Raw genomic sequence first — 6,000 nt, 5'->3', positions numbered from 1 at the left:
ATACTAAAGTAGTGAATTTCGCGATAGACCTGTGGGGCTGTGGGCTAAGTGAGTCGTCAGAGGCTACGCGTTGGTTCCATCGGTCCGAGGGAGTCGGTGTAGCTGGTGGTCACCAGGTCGTGGATGAACGAGTAGATGACTTGGTGATGGTTATACCAATAGCATTTTGAGTAGATATCCACTATTCCAACCATACTATTAGGGAATGCGCACATTAGCGATGATGGTGATGTCGGAACTGGGGGTGTTTTTTGTCTCCCAATGCTAACGTCCTTCAATTTTCAATTTCTAGGACATAGAATTTAAATTAGCCTAAATTTCTATGAAGTCAACCAGGGTTTGGTATTGATGAATTACTGAACAAATATTCGCACTCAACAGATAAACTGTTGAGTTGCTTTTCTTATCAGCGTTCCGCTAACCACTTGAGCAAACCCGCTGTAATGCTGTTAAAAATGGTTAGCTCGCTATTCATAGCTCTGCTACCTCTGATAGTCTTTGATTGGATAGACAATTCACACTTACCTGGTCCAACAATCAACCTGGTCTGATTCAAGACAATGTGCCGCGTTAAGCGAAACATTTTTTTGTCTTCTGGAGACGGCTGCAAGTTAAGAAAGAAACATATCAAAATGTCTTATGCAATGGGAAAGAATTTGACCTACGTGAACAGACGGATTTCATGTTTTGGGTTTCATATTTACATTTTTTATGCAAGTTTTGAGTGCATGCTCTGCGAGTATAGCCGTCATAATATATTCATGATAGCTCTATTTGGGAAAAACAACACCGCAGTGACCGATGGTGGTTGCTATCTTGTTCGTAGTGTCTGCATAAATTTTCTGTTCCGTAAACAATTGTTGATTCGCGAAAAAGAGGCTACCAATCTTAGCGAAGCGAATCTGGAAATTAGTGGAGGGTTTTTTTCACGGTTTTGGCGAATTGGACGATCGAGACCAGCTCGCTGCTTAATCAATTAATCATATAGACAGGTACTTACGCCTTCCGATCTTTATACATATAAGAAACAACTTTCACTTTCCCAAACATTCACTAGAGAGACTGTACTTTCTACTGTTGCTCTAGGATTTCCAGGATTCTATAGGATGCATCAATGCAGTTTTTACACCGCAATCTACATTTTGGAATACTATGAGACGCTAACAGCCTCAGATACTCTCTCCAACTGACTTAAAGAAATGTGAAGGCCAAATTAGGGATGCTTTCCAAATCGGAGTAATTAAAATTTTATAGTACGCTATTTGCATAGATACCACACGCGCTTACCTATCTGTGGCCATCATCAAAAAAGATAGCTCGTTAACTGCAATGTACGTATCTTTCTTCGAATTGCATAACATCTTCAAATACCAAAATATCTTCACGTGAAAGATTGTTGAAAGGCACTTGCACTGAAACCATAGCTCAGGCAATCCCAGCAATAATGTAATGATTCATTACATTCGTGTCGGTTGTTTTCAAATGGTATCATCTTTTTATTGAAACCTATCTACCACGTTACGGGCAGAAGAAGTTAGACAATTTTTTTATGGCTGAAGATTTGAACACGGTGGTTGGTCATATTGTGGTAGATGTAACTATTGCGATAATGGAAATGTTTTTATATACTGCTTTTGCTATGAAAGGCTTTAATTACTTTAATGATTAGGGACTATTGTTTAACACTTTCTCAGTTGTTGTAATTCTGAAAGTGTTGCCCTGAATATTTGGAAGTTACTTTAGCGTGACAAAATTCGATATAAAATAAGTGGTGGTTAGGTGGAGTACAGCACGGTGGCTAGACCAGTAGTTTTGGTCGTTAAAAAAGTGCTTGAAATTTGCAAGAGACTTTGGGGTCTGCACTCCCCTTCAACTGTTCCGTGTTTTTAGAACGAAACACATTTTTATTTCCTTAATAATCATGTGAACAGTTATTTTCTTAATCTAAGGTGTTCGATTAAGGACTTAAAATTAAAGATGATGAGATGACGCTGTGTTGGACGTTGGATATTGGAGAAAAATCTCCAAAGCAAACTTTCAGTTTATGATGGTTGTCGGTGGATTGAGGGAGAGACGTAAAAAGGAAGGAAGAAAAATAAAGGGGGAAATAGAGAAAAGAGGCGATAGAAGGAGAGAACAAACGCGAAAAGAGGGGGGGTAGTTGTGGCTAGTTAAGTAAGGGTAGTATGGGTCGATAAAGAGGATGACTTTTCCTTTTTCGTTGAACTCGTTGCCGCACTCTGGGAGGTCGAGGATAATCTCTGGGGTAATAAGCTCTCCGCCTTATTTCCTCTAATGACGGAAATCACATCTATGATGCAATCTAACAAATTATTATTATTATTCTGTTAATGGAAAGTCGCACCGCGTTCTTAAAGAACTATTGTGCCCCTTTTACTGGTTATATTATACCTATTGATCATAGTATCTCAAGCAAGCCCATAACGGTCAGGAACTTTATTACGTTCCCTACGTCCAGATCTTTCAACTTTGTATCTTGTGTTCTCCCAGATGCCTTGACCTACTTTGCACAAGTGCCAGACACTGTCCCAGGACGTGTATAGAGGTTTCGTCACACTTCTCACAAAACCTGCAGGCAGTGTCCGTAGATATCCCTAGCTTCCCTAGGTGGTAGTTCAGCCGACAATGACCAGTGAGAATTCCCACTATGATTCGGAGGTTCTTTTTGGTGAGGTTTAAGCAATCCTTTGTGCGCATGGGTTCGTATCCCCCAATAAGCACCCTGGACTGCTCCATCCCTGGTAGGCCCGCCCAATATAGTTCCCTCAACCGTTTTTCTTCGTTTCTTAGATTCATAGCCATGAAACCGTTTCCGATTCCACAGAAGGGTTCTGGCCCGTATAAAGGCATCCCTGCTCCCTTCTTGGCTAGTTCATCCGCTGCCTCATTGCCTTCCAGCCCAGCATGGCCTGGAACCCAAAGTATCCAGACCTTGTTGGACGAGCCGAGTGTATTCAGTCTCTCAAGGCATTCGCATACCAGTTTAGAGTTCACCTGGTTGGACCTAAGTGCCTTGATCGCTGCTTGGCTATCGGTGAGAATAGCTATGTTCTGCCCCCTGTAGTTCCTTGCAGATTAAAGGAGGCACATTTGTCTATGGCGTAAATTTCCGCCTGGAATATGCTAGTGTACCTGCCCATTGGCTCAAAGTACATTTTCCTTGGACCAATGACTCCGGCACCCGCTCCCTCTGCTGTGAGGGATCCGTCAGTGTACCAAGTAATCAGTTGCTGGTTTAAGCCGTATGTCGCAGCCACGCTCTCCCAGTTTGCCTTGTTACTCCAACGTGTTTCAAACTTCTTATCGAAGTGAAACCTCGTTGTCATGTTGTCCCTCGGTATCAGTAATTCGGGATACCGCCTAGAAAGGATATCAATCTTCCTTCGATTTAGGCAGCTCCCCGCCTCACTCATGCTACCGGCCATCCTGAACATTGATCTCCTTGCCTGCATCTGTATGTGCAGATGGAGAGGGGTCAATCCCAGAAGGACCTCCAGGGATGCCGTTGGGCATGTCCTCATTGCCCCACTGATACACACGCAAGCCAGCCTTTGGAGCTTATGTATTATAATTCCCTGGCTTGTGTGCTGAGTTCAGTTCTTTCTGCCCAGATTACCGCTCCATAAGTAATCATTGGCCTTACTATTGCAGTATATATCCAAAGTAGTATCTTCGGGCTGCAATCCATTTTTTTCTGCTATGGACCTACAAGTTATCAGAGTACTCGTGGCTTTCCGACATGTAATTTGGCTTTCCGACAGAGTAATTTTTGGTCTAGCGTAATCCCCAAATATTTGACCTTTGTTTCTCGTTTCACCTCCATATCATGTAATCTTATGGCTCTCAGGTGATGAAGCTTACGCCTCCTAGTGAATAGTACTATGGTGGTTTCGGCTGGGTTGATCCGCAGTCTCACCTTCCTGCACCAGGCACTATTAACCCTTAGTCCAGTTTGGATTCTATCACATAGGGTATCCTCATACTTTCCCCTACAGACATTGTTGTCGTCCGCGTAACCCTGGACTTGTATTCCAGTATTTGTTAGCACGTCCAGGAGTTCACCCACTACCACATCACCGGCGGTAGTACCCCGCCCTGTGGACAACCTTGAGTAGTGTTCATGACAATAAAATTTGTACCTGTCGGTACTTTTATTTGCCTGCTTTCTAGCATTTTGCCCATCCAGAATGCCAGGGCGTTGCCCACTCCCTTGTGGCTCAGGGCATCTCTTTGTGCGATGTGTTGTCGAATGCTCCTTCGATATCTAAAAACGCGCACAGTGCAATTTCTTTTGTTTCTATGGCATCCCGTAGTACCTCTGTCAGCTGATACAGAGCAGTTTCAGTTCAATCTAACAAAACTCTCAAAGACCGTTTTCGAAAAAAAAGTTTCCTTGAAATTATCAGCGTTTTAAATTTCAACTAAATTTAAAAGTGTTGTAAAGCTGGCTTTAGCTATTTCTCCTAGCTTCTAAGCGCGACGTTCATAACCTTCCTTACCTCTTCCGCTTTTCACAGTTTACTCTGGATTGACACAATCATTGAGTCGATCGCATCTCAATCCTCCTGCGATGTTAGCATTCTACTCATCACATTTTCCGGTATCAGTGCTTCACCTAAAGTTTCCTCTAGGTATCTCCTCTTGTCCCTGAATCTCGGGCAGTGGAAGAAAATGTGCTCTGGGTCCTCGGAGACTCCCTCCCATTTTAGAGAATTGGGCAAATTGTCCAATTTGAACCTGTACAAAATAGGTAAGATTATAATTAATTATAATTAATCTCCCCTACCTTAATGGTAGCGATTAGCCTGCGTGGCCACCGGCCTTTCCTGAGTGATCCCGACGTCCTGCCATCAATTTACAGATCTCTCCCTTTCGGCGTTCTACGTTTGAGACAAAGGAGAGACTGACTTCAGATTGTATATACTCATCATCTCATCTGCCAACATGTCAATTGGCATCATTCCGGAGATGACGAATGCAGTCTCATCTGAGACGGTTCTGAAGACAGAATACACCCTTTAGGCTTCCTTTCCATAGACCGCACTTAGTTTATGAGCATTGCATGCATATCCCCAAATAGGGGTGGCATAAAGCATGATCTAGCTCACCACCCTGATAGCAAATATCCTACAAGTATATTGTGGCTCTCCCATATTCGGCATTATCCGTGCAAGGGACATACCGTGGATCCCTTGTCGTAAGCATATTGCACATGTTGTTTAAAACTTGGTTTCGTATCTATCATCACTCCCGAGTATTTGATAATCGGCTTGGAAGTGAACCCAAACTGCCGATTTGAAAGGCCTCCTTGGCTCTCGACGATCAGGAGTAATCTGTTGTAAATTACCCGCTCCAACATTTTCCCTATAGTTTCTAGGAGACATATGGGTCTATAGGCGGATGGTTCATTTGGAGGTTTATCAACATTAGGCAGCAGCTTTTGCCGCTTCCATTCTGTAGCAAATATCCCCTCGAGCATGCACGCTTCGAATAATTCAGCGAATATGTCCAGTCTGGATTTCACGGTGAGCTTAAGAGTTCTGCTCGGTATGCCGTCCAGACCCTCAGCTTTGGTGTTACCTATTTTGCTGTAGACCTCCAACAGCTCATCCGTGGTTATTGCAGGAATTGTCGTCACACTCAGAGATCTCTGAACTATATCAGTGCTCGTTTCTTGCTGAGGGAATAACTCCTGGATTTTCAACAAGAAAGTTAGGCAAGTGATATGTGGGGATTACTGGTCTCTCAACCGTTCCATTAAAATTTTATAGGCGTTCCCCCATGCTTTTACATCCGCTTTGAAGCAGAGCTCCACTGAATGGCAAGCTTGAGGTTTTTGCGGGCTATCTTGAAAACATGACCCTTTCGTCCAAGATCACTCCAACCTACTGCCCTCTGAGCCGTTCGTCTGGCTCGGTGGCAGGCTGATCGAAAGCTGGTCTATCACTATTCCACCTGTAGTTAAGCCTTCTATTGGGG

Source organism: Hermetia illucens, chromosome 2 (assembly GCF_905115235.1).
Source record: "Hermetia illucens chromosome 2, iHerIll2.2.curated.20191125, whole genome shotgun sequence".
Lineage (NCBI taxonomy): Eukaryota > Metazoa > Arthropoda > Insecta > Diptera > Stratiomyidae > Hermetia > Hermetia illucens.
This window is presented reverse-complemented; position numbering follows the sequence as displayed.